We start from the raw sequence: 12022 nt of genomic DNA, 5'->3' as shown, positions 1-12022 counted from the left end.
GTTATTTCCAAAAACGCATATGCCATCACACATATTCACCCTGTGCGCCGCACAACACTTCACCCTTCATGAATTGTCCTTCCCGCAAGCACACATACACCCACCACATGTTCTCATTGTGTGCGCGCCGCACAGCACTACATCTTTCATGTCATGTATTCCTCACAGGCATACACCCAGTACATGCACTAACCATATATGCAGGCACACCTACAACCAGCGCATAGTCACTACTCCTATGCTGTGCAGCACACCACATCTACCTTATGTAGGCCAACGGTGAGTTAAGCACACAGCAGCAGAACATTTAAAAGGTGAGCGAGCCTGTAGGCCTCAAAGTTTCTGTTCACTATTACTGATCACACCACAGCATGCTGCCACCACTGCGGTCATGCTGAACTCCTTTGGTATCGCTTTGTTTGCTCTAAGTTGGCAGGGTATGCCCAGACGTGGGTCGCTTGCTCACTCTGCCACTGGATTCAAGTTAGCCAGGCTGATGAGGGTTATGAACCCGAAACCGGTCCCAGGATGCTTGTTTCTGGTCCAGGGAAGACATGGCTTGGCAGTTCGAGCTGGACTGTTCCCATGAGGCACAGGGTCAGACTGATTTGCATATGGCCATGTCTGAACTGGGGTGGTGGAGTGAGCTAAAGAATAATGATGGATTAAACCCAGATCAGTTGACTGGGGGTGAGTGTTTGATTTGCTCCATCATCCCCTTTGTTCGCCCTAAGTTGGCAGGGTATACCCAGACGTGGGTCCCTTGCTCACTCTGCCACTGGATTCTAGTTAGCCTGGCTTATGAGGGTTATGAACCCGAAACCGGCCCGAGGATGCTTGTTTCTGGTCAAGGGAAGACATGGCTTGGCAGTTCGGGCTGGACTGTTCCCTTGAGGCACAGTGTCAGACTGATTTGCATATGGCCATTTCTGAACTGGGGTGGTGGAGTGACCTAAAGAATGATGATGGATTAAACCCAGATCAGTTTACTGGGGGTGAGTGTTTGATTTGCTCAAGCGCTCCGTCCATCATCCCCTTTGGTATTGCAAACTCCTAGTGAAGGCAGTAGTCTTTTACCTATATGAGGGTAGTGCTTTGAGCACCCTTCCCGGTCCAGCAAGACTACTATCCATACAGGCAGGAGTAGATCATGGCACACATGCATGGTCCTTGTATGCCTATGACGAAAAATAAATCTGTATTAAGGATCCAGACAACAGTACACATCTTTACTATGCAAATGACTTTTCTGTCCCAACAATATACAAATATATTATACAGTGGCAGTCACCACTGTGTAGTTACAGTTAGAACCTAGTTACAGTAAGAAATGAATTGTTTAGTTTTCTTATAAAACTTTAGTGCTGTGTGATGAATTTTCACAAAACTTTTTATTTAAAAAAAGTTCATCCACCTCCGCTCTTTCCTGGAAAGTTTGGGGTGATCCATCAAGCTGAAGCTGAGAAAAAGGGGGCCCAAAAAATAATATCCCAATGCTATTTCCATAGGGATTTCGTAACAGAGATACCATGAAAATTACTAACTGGAAATACAGCAATTACAGCAAATTTGACAGAATGCTGGATCCTTAACCAAAAAGTGTGCTTTTTATGATTTGGTGTAAATCCATTCAGTAATATTTGAGAAATGAAGGTTCATAATGTATATATATGGACAGTTGGGTAAACTGGAATTCTTTGGGCATGCAAATTCAAATACCCCTATTCCCTGGTCCTTCTGCTGGAGGGAGAGGGGGGCCTGACTGAGGTCAAAAGGAAAAGTTTTTTTTGGGGGCGGGGGGGTTGGGAGGGGAGGCTATGGTCACAGAGAAATGTTATGCGAGCCAGGGCAGGCTCCCTTGCTTCCTCACAAGTTTTGCATGCTCGGGAAACAATTGACGGGAAAAAAAGAGAGGGGATTGGTGTCAGTTAGGGTTTGGTTGTGGGGGGCAGGGGGGTTGACCAGCTGCATAGGGTTGGTGCAGGGCATAGCTGCAGGGAGGTTGGCATACTTATATATGGAGGTAAAAGGTTACTGAATGTTAAAAAAATCATTGAAATTTACTAGAAAAAAACAAAGATTAAAGTGCTTTTATAGTTAGGTGAAAATGTATGTTTAATCATGATATTTTAAACTAAAAATATATATATATGAAATCCACCAATTATAGTTAACTCAATTGATAAGGCCAATAGCTAGGGCTGTGCCGAGATCTAATGGCTTTGCCAATGCTTGTTCGGTTTTGGCAGGGTCTTGCTGTACAAATGTGGAAGTGATATTGAGAAAAGGTTGAGGAGCTTTGAAGTTAAGGGAGGATGCAGTAGAACGGTCAGAGCTTCTAACAGGGGAACTAGGTTCGAATCTCAGGGTCGGCTGAACAATTTGTGATTCTGGACAGATCAAATACGCTTCCCCCTGCCTATGACAATAAATGTGTCATCGTGTAATGTAACTGGTGAGCACTCAAAGTGCTCCAATTCCATCAGCATGAGTTTGCGGTATGGCAAGATAGGTGATGTAGCGAGCACCCTAAAACCATTGGTTTGTGCAACAACAACAACATAAAGAAATAAAGTGCTGCTCATGTTTAAACAACTTGCAGTGTAAGGAGACATAGTTAGTCTATGTACTATGGGAGGGGAAAAAAAAAGAAGGGGAGTGACTCCTGCATGCAATGACCAATGCCATCAAAGAAAACGAGAACAACGCTGAAGTTTACCAATGATAGGAAATTGGCAGCCTCTAAACTCACAGATAAAACACCACACATCTCTTCGAGACAGAGCATGCGCTTTCTAGCCGAAACCTAAAAATGACCTCATTTGAATACGGTCTGGTTTAGCCTCCCGCCCTCATTTGTGCTTTCGTAGTTAAAAACAAATATCAACGTCCCAAACATAGAGCTATTGGCACAAGGAATTCGAATTCGGGTACACACCCAGCAGTTTAAACTCTCCCGTCTGCCACTTGGCACATGTGGTCTATGTATTTAGCAAGAACATGTTTAGAGCCGCCCATTACCTCCCTTCAACCTAAGGAATGCCTACAGCTGAAGCTAGCGTGAATTGAGACCCCACTCATTAAAATAAAAGAACAACCGAAGCAGGGACTGGTATGACCAGGATATATCCACAACTAGGGAATTCTGTCACATATGTGAGACAATTTCTCCTTAGAGACCTTATTCCCTCTTCAAAGTGCAGTGTTCATGATGAACGCTGAGCACATACACTTACCTTATGTCCCTTGGTAATGTCAAATATAATCTGAAATGGTCGAAATTTCCATTATGCCGGCATAATCTCATGTAATATTGTGAATTTTATGTTACGCATGTTACACAAAATTCCCAAAATGATGCCTTTATGTCATGTGGCACACATGCACAGCGTTCGCAAGAAACACGGGAACAATGCGAACAATCAGAACAAAGCTCTCTTAAATGCACGGCATGTGTGTTTTGTGTGTTTATTGTTTGAGCACGAAGCACGCCCTTGTGTCCTAAATTGAGGCAAGAATGCCCATTTTAGGATAAAATGTGGTCCATAGTGACAGTTTGCATTTTACGTTATTTGTGGTGAATTTCATGTAATTAAACTAAAGCAAATTATGCAAATTTCACACACCCGTAATAATGTCTCAGTTCATGCTATCTCTCAAGGAACTAAAGAGCAGACACTTCCAACCAGCCAATCAAATCTGGTAGTGAAGAGGCAGTTCCATAGGCCTGTTGTTGACTAGACGCACTAGTAAAACTGATATACATAGAGCTCTAAATAAACCAATTTTGCCCAAATATGCACAACAAATAAAGCAGCACACAAGTGGGCATTCAAATGATCTTGTAACTGGATTTGTTACATTAATAAATCACTTGCATTATGGCATGGGTGGCACGCTGCAAAACCATACCCAAAACTGCTCTGATTTATTAAGGTGTAGGAGGAGCGCTGTTTATACTAAGCAAAAAGAGTGAAAAGGCCCAACTCGAGGTACTCCTTAGTTCTATCATTGTTACACAGAAAAACAATCTACTGCAAAGAGCCTTTGCAATCAGTTCTGCACAAGCTTCATTTTGAAACATGTGGACACCGACTTAACTTTTGGGCCAAAACAGGCATGTGCAACATATATTCATGAGGGCAAGGTGCATGCCCCACTTCCAGGATAAGCACGGAAAAATGTAATTTAGTCCAAATGAATATGACTTTAGGTAAACTTTTTAAAGGCGGGTATCTTGGTATTCTGCCATGGATACTCTAACTAGGCTTCTTTGTTTACATTCAGTAAAAGGCATTTTGAGGCAGGTTACGATCTGTAATGGTGTGAAAGAATCAACAGATTAATTTCACGGTGCATTTTACCTTTCAGAGAATGAGGGAAAGGGATCTAACCTATAGTAAAACACACTATCATACTGTGCACTGTTAGAAAAGACTCAAACTGAAGTTCCTGGTTCCAAATATAATGTTCCAGTTCATTTCCACCATACAGCTTCTCAAATATGACCCCTACCCACGTAATACGTTCCTGGAGAAAAGATCTGGAGAGACAAAATTATTGTTTGGGAATTGCTTTTATATGCCGCTTACTAGGCGTCAAAGGGCTTTATCCGCGAGTAGTATGCTACTCCAGAATCCATAAATGATTAGTGGCAAATTAGTATAGTGAAATATGAAAGTTATTTGAGAAGGGGATATAATAGTCAGTTATTTGGATTGCGAAGGATAGTGGAGGGATAGAAGAGGGAAAAAGGTTTGCATTTATAAAGGTGTTGAATCGCTACTGCGGAAACCATAAAGGATTAGTGGTGAAATAGTATAGTGAAATATGAAAGTAATTTGAGTGGTGGGTATGTTAGATAGTTATTTGGATGTTGTAATTATATTTATCATAGCAGAATGACCACTTTATTTTAATGTACAAATGGCAAAAACCTACAACAATGTATAATATATAGGGACCTTTATCGTTAAATGGGCTGCCAGTGCTCACGCTCCAGTGACATTCTCTCAGCACTGGCTAGAAGGCATTTAACTGGATAGGCACAATCCACACACAAGTAAATGTCTCAGACAATGTCAGTGTTTCACGTGGAATATGAATGATTTATTGAAAGGCAAAGCGTTTTTAACCCCTTGATTGCTGCAACAATTCCGCCACGATGCTGGGTTTTTAATGAGTGGGCGGGGTTTTGATGGCCGGGGGCCGTCCTCCGCACACGCCCACTGTGACGATTGACGGCTCCCAGCAGACACGCGCACACCAGGGTTAAACACTTTTTTTTTTTTTTTGCTGGGGTGGGATGCACAGACCATGCTAAATCACAGCCAATTCAGTGTGCTTGCAGGTAAAAAGTGATGAATTAATGGGCAAATATTTGGATGCAAGATTTTTATATTCATCATGGTTAGCAGTGGACTCATCAGATCGTAGATGATTATCAGTAAGGATACCTTAAGCCTGAAATAAAGAGAGTTTAAATTCCATCGGCTGGAGCTCTGGGTTTATGAGGTTCTCTCACAAAACTTTTTCTTTCCAGCTGGTTGGATGGCAAGTTGGTTCAAGAGGACTGAATAAGGTAGCTGGTCAGCTTGCAGTAGAGGCAGATCTTGGTGCTGTATTTGAGGACCCTGAAATGAAGATGTTTATCCCCAGTGAACAAGATCTTGAGTTGGGTACTTTCTTGCAGCAGCAGCAATAGGGATCAGGGAGATAATGGAGGATAAAACTGGAAGGGATACAGTTAGTGCAGATGGTGGAATAAGCACCTGTAGACAGCCCGACCTAGGGTATACAGTAAAATATGGACACAAGCAGTACCCTGCATTCTCTAATTTATATGTCTGTTGGGTGTATCCTGTTCCAGAACTCTTCCGTTCTGGAACAGGATACACGAGGGAACATTTAAACAGAGGAGCACTTTACCCACCTAAAACAAACACGACCAGGGACGGGTACATTTTGGAGTACCGGAACTACTTTTTTGGACAAGACCTACAAAGTCCACGATAACAAGAAAAGATAAGGGAAGAGAGGTACTCCTAAAGATTTTTAAGAACCAGTTTGGAATAAGGAAACGACCGAAAGAAGAAACTCCTTGGTAGGGAGTGAAACGCGTTGGCTGATCTCGCTACATGTTTTATTGACGTGCTTTTTTTCTGAAGAAAGATAAATAAAGAACATTTTTCTATTTATTCTTTTTGGACTCTCATTTTGGTGCGCCCCCATGAGTATCTAAAAATTGTTTAACTGATCTGGAGAGCACAGCGACGCCAAACAGCAGCTGGTGTCGGGGTTGGCTGCACAATATCAAACTGACTTGATCATAGACACCATTGGCACTGGAGTTTAGGTGCGGCATTTTTAAGGTCCGCTGCTGCTTTTTCGTACAAATACATTAGTGATGGTGACTGTATGTACAAAAAGGATGCCACCATGGCCAGGTAGAACCAACCAGTGCTCAAGTACCGATGTGAACGACTTGCGTTTCCTTGCTCAGAAATCAGCATGTTTGGTTATACAGTTGAAGAGTAAGATGCAGCTGATGGTGCAGAAGAGTAAGGGAAGGCCTGCGTCAGTGAAACAGAGAAGTTAATCACAGCACATCCGAAGGGAGATTTCCATCCCGTGTTGCGGTGGATGCTGAACTGGAGGTCAGTAAGAATTCTATGGGATTCGGGGAGTGAGGGAAATTGCCTAGAGCACACGGTCTCAAGGAGAATTCCCAAGTAAGGAGGGCCAAAGATGGATCTGAAAACAGCTTGCATGAAAATAGATGTCCTTTATTCAAGTCGTGAGCGGTCCTACAAGTATGTTGTTTCTCAAAAACAACTGTTTTGATATCATTTCACATCCCACCCACTGAGCCACTTCACAGCAATAGAGACCTAGAAGTGATTGGAGTTTGCAATGAGAGCTGTACCAACCGCTGACATACTCCGCAAATAAGTAAACAAGCCGTGGGTGTCAAACACTTGTAGATCAAAATGTCCTACTAGGTCCAAGAGCACTTTATTTTATTATGTATTTGTTTTGGAAGAAGGAGAGTATAACAAGTAGTAACCTGTCTATAAATGCTTCCCTAAAGCAAATGTAAGACGATGGCTCAAAAACAGGAGTATGCACGTAAGGGGAAAGTTCAAATTTCTAATAAAAAGGTATTAAGTTTGGGGATAAACATTTTTTAAACGTGTAGTAGAGCTTCATTCACTTTTCCGAAACATAGACTCTCTGTCTAGTCAAGGGAATACAGTATTAATAATGAGATAAAATAACAGCTCTAAGTGGCATAAACCTTTCATCATTTTCCCTGACTCTGCTCACTGGTTTTCTATTTACGATTCTAAAAAGACTATATTTTGATGTCTTGTGTAGGTTCAGTGCAAGCCTCGTGTATTCCAATTAGGTCTGGCCTAGTCACAGGTTTAGCTGTTGTGTCAGCCTCATGTTTTAAGAAACAGTCTCAAAATTCACACATTAACATATATACAGGGACTTATAGTCAGCTCTCTTCATCTATTGGCCTGTTCCCGTGTCATAGACATATTGTTTTCTCCCGCAACAGCATAGTACTATGGATCAGGCCATTTCAGCCTGCGCCTCTCTCGCACTGAGTGACTGCATTTTGCATCACAGGCACAGCTGCCAGAAAAGAAGTGCACTTCAGTACCAGGGCGTGTGCCTGAGCAGCTGATCTACTCCTTTATTTTTATATTTTTGCTTTTTCTGCATACTACATATGTTGGCCAAATAGAATGCAAATACATGCTTGACAAAGTCAGACATGTTAACTTTGCCAATGCTTGTTAGCTGGTAGTATGATTCAAAGCTGCAGACAACGTCGTCATACTAGCCCTGTCATATGTTTTTACCCCAACTTCATTTTTAGAATCCTTGGTTATATGCAAATGCCACTGCAGAACAATGTTTTATCTTTTTCTGAAGAAGTGGTGAAATAGAAAGTGTTGTGTAGCACTTGGACATGCCAGGAAAGACGAGAAGTCTTCTCAGAGCTGCTGTTAGGCATAGCACGTTTTGCATTAAGTGTATAGAGATCTGAAGAATTATTTAGGAAAGAATTACTGCCTCTATGTATGTGTTCTAGTGTTGCGAATAAAGGCATGGGTCCTGGTTAGGAGTTGCTCATTATATTCCGACTCATGTGTAAAACCCCTGTTTCCGCACCGGTCGAAATTATAAGTTAAAAGGTATTCGAGACATCGAATAATTATTTAATGCGTCAACTTCCTTAACCTTTGTTAAATTGCAGCAGGTCACACCTTCAAAACTTTTGTAGGGACATGGGTACAGTATTTATCATACCATGGGGATTTTGGTGTATTAAACACCAAAATCTGCAGGTTATTCACCAGTGACTTATAAGAGGTGCTCTTTATTGCACCCGATAAATAATGATCGCCGGGGTATCGTTACCAATACTTGTAATCAAGCCCTTGGACATTGAAATGAAATATGTTCATGCTCATATGCTCACAATTTTTACTACCTCATGTACTTTGTTTGCTCACAATTGTCACTATTACCTTTACTACCTCATGTATTTTTGGTTGCTCACAATTTTTACTACCTCATGTATTTTGTTTGCTCACAAATGTCACTATTACCTTATGTAACGTAACGTATGCTTTTGTAATCTGTTCTTTTGTAATGTTTCTCATTATGTTTCATTTCTGTTCCTTTTGTGAAGCGCTCTGACACGTTCGGGTAAAGTCCGCGCTATATAAAAATGCATAAATAAATAAATAAATATGTTACTCTTCAATGTGTAACCGTGCTTGAGAGGGTGGGGGGCATGGTAAGAAAGAGGGGGGGGGGGGGGGGGTTACCCCAGTGATAACGTTCCAAGGCACAAGTCAGTACTCATCAGTCACACTTCAAGTCAAACCCGTCCTAGTACAGCCCTGTGCTGAGTGCAGCCTCAGCAGAACCGTGGAAAGGGGGTCTTGAAACTGGGGCTTCAAAGACCATGAAAGCAAAAAAAGTAAGGCAATGGAATGATGCGAAAGGCCGAAGCAGCAGTGGGACTTGCCAGTCATGGGGCGAGCAGGTAGCCAGGGCACGGGAGTCATGGGACGTGAGGGAAGGAGCAGGCCTATCAGCATCCTGCGAAGTGAACTCCGCACCTTCACATCCCAGCAGAGGAATGCTAGCGAGCATTCCGTTTCCATAACTACAGCCAGGATCTCATTAATCCCGTGGGAGCAGGCGTGGGGGAGTAGATGAAAAGAAAATACCTCGGTTGTGCCATTCACAGGCGCACACCAACGGCGGCTGGGCACCTTGGAAATCACAGAGGTCAGCAGAGTATAAATATTATAATTACTTCCAAATGTTGTGCTGTTATAACACAGATGTAAAATATGGGAGCCACTTTCAAATGGTGTACAGCTTCTTAAAGCACACCAGTCTCATGCATCTGCATATGGTAAAGAGCAGGGCCGGTCCTAGGCATGGGCGGTATGGGCAGCTGCCCAGGGCCTCGCGCTCAGGGGGCCCCCTGCCGGCCCCGCAGAGTAGGGAAAAGCGCACTCGCGCAGGCAGTAAGGCACTTAGAGGGGCCTCACATCTTCCCTTTCGCCCGGGGCCTCAGAAGGCCTCAGAAGGCCAAGGACCGGCTCTGGTAAAGAGTACCCAAGCACTGGCATATAACTTTCTGAGCCTTTTAGACCATATTTTAAATAAAAAAGATTCCGATGGGAGTAGAATGGTGTAACTTGGCTCTGTCACTAATACCCTACAGGACGGCCAGGCAGTCACTCTGAGGTTAAGACACATAAGCTCGGTTGACAAGTCCCCAATACTCTGGGGCCATGGGACAGTGGGGTTGTGTAGATCCTGGACTTTCATAAAAGCATCAAGTTCACTCTTGTCAGCGTAGTCTCAATCAAGGATTTTCTAATCCATGCGTTGACTTGAAGCAACCTCTACGTTACCTTAAGTGAGAATTAGGATTGCCTGTTTTTAGTCTTTTGTGTAGTCTGAGCATTGAGCAACCAGTGATTGTCTTGGAGTCCTCCTCATCCTGATGAGACCCAAAAAGGAGCATGCTGCCATGTTTGTCTGCAGCACTGGTAGGGTATTTTGTGCATAGTTTGCACAAGGATCTACATAGCATTTTGTATAAAAAGTAGTCAGTAATTCTAAATTCATAACTGAAAAACATATGCAGAGATTTCTAAAAATGTAAGCAAGTCTTGGCACCAGACAGGCTATCTTGATGTTATGTTTTCTTTTGCAATATCGTGAAATTGCTAGACTCTGACAAATTACTGGTATACCCCTACTTTGTGGCAAGGATAATACAATAAAAATATCCGAGTCACAACCACGAAGAAAAGAAATCCATGGTACTGCTATGCATAGCCCTATCACCAGAATGTAGCCACAACCTACAAACAGGGTATTCAGCATCATTTCAACAGAGTAGGATCATCTACCACCTTGACACAAGAAATCAGGCTGAATGTGGATCTTCAGATTCACTGCGGTGCCGGCATTTAATTGTGGAAATTGATTAGCAGTTCTTGCTACTGGTCGGAAGTTATTTCTTCCATGTGCTTCAGCAACAAAGGTCTGCATGTGTTCTGATCGGAAGTTGAAAGTGCCCAAAAGGTCCTGAATTTGTCTTATTGAGAAATTCAGTCAGATTGGAAGAAAAAAGTTTTAGAATGTGCTACAACATTTTCAATTTGTGTGCAACTAGCAAAGCAGTTTGCAAGACCATTTATCTAATGCATACAAGGTAACACACTTTTTATAGTGGTTAATATTTCATGAGTGACACGCACTGAAATGCTAACCTTGAAATATTTACACTCGATTGTGACCAAAAGTTATCACAGTCAGCTGTAAATGTTTCATAGCTTGGTGCATTGAAATATTCATGTCAATTGTAAATCGCCTGGAAATATCCCCACTGTATTTTTATCATGTCTCCAAGTTCATCACAAAATCTCCCAAACAGTGGAATTAAAAACATAATGCATCACAAAAGAATTCCAAAGGCCTTTTGACAAAAATCATGAATTTCCCACCTTTTGCTTAATGAAGTCACTGACAACAACGGGGCAATGAACCCATTCGTTGGGATCCCCCTTTCACACCTCCACATTGGCAGGCTCAACTCAGACAAAGGAAGCGGCTGTAGCCGTAGAAATCTTTTGTACAGAACATGACAGGGGGCAGTGACTCCTCTTTGCAGCCACCAGCCACCCTGCAGACACAACTGAGAATGAACCACTTTTGATGGCCATTTAGTAAAGTTAAAAAGACCAGACCACAGACACCGAAATTAAGGAGTTCACGTAAAATGTTCTGTATAATTTCTTTGTGTCTTAAATACAGAATTGACTCGAAGTCTGGCCTAGTGCCAAAAATAGTGACAACATACATGTTTCATTTTTACTCTACGCGGAAGAAGACCAGCTCATTACTAAAGCGCTTACTCTAGCGATAATGGCCGTCATGCTGTACACGTTCATCTTCCCGTAATGACTGGAAGGTGGTGCAAGGTAAAGAGAAGGGATGTGTAATCTCGGTAAAGTAGGCCACTTGAAGCACTCTGATTTAATACAGTGCTGATCTATGTGAAAAGAATTGATTAAACCAATACTTTGCTCAATTGGCATTCCAGACATGAAGCGACTGCTTGAAATGTCTTACCGGGCACAGGTCCAGCAGTCTCACATCAAGAGGATGCTTCTGCATTTTTAACATTGAAATAAAAACCTGAAAATTGGAAAAGTGGCTGCTGATTATCAAGTTAAATGTAACACGTCGGCGCTCTAGGAAGCCGATCAAGGAGGAGGCAATACTGCCTCTGGGTAATAGTGAGGTCATGGTTTGGCGCGGGACTGGTATTCCCATCAGTCTAAGTGAAATGAGTAGACTGTCTCAGTAATCTCTGCTCTGCTGGGATTACATTTCCTGGACTACTACAAACCCATAATGTCAACATTGTGCCTGGAAATAGAACAATAATATGGGTCATGGTGCCAAG

General features: G+C 42.4%; 1 protein-coding gene across 6 annotated transcripts in view; it reads right to left on the bottom strand.

Annotated features, from left to right (window-relative positions):
- Positions 1 to 12022, bottom strand: part of TNS3 (tensin 3) — an 838360-nt gene that overhangs the window by 176500 nt on the left and 649838 nt on the right. The window lies entirely within an intron of this gene.

The sequence above is a fragment of the Lissotriton vulgaris genome, chromosome 4_1 (genome assembly GCF_964263255.1).
Source record: "Lissotriton vulgaris chromosome 4_1, aLisVul1.2, whole genome shotgun sequence".
In the NCBI taxonomy this organism is placed as follows: domain Eukaryota; kingdom Metazoa; phylum Chordata; class Amphibia; order Caudata; family Salamandridae; genus Lissotriton; species Lissotriton vulgaris.
This window is presented reverse-complemented; position numbering and strand designations above follow the sequence as displayed.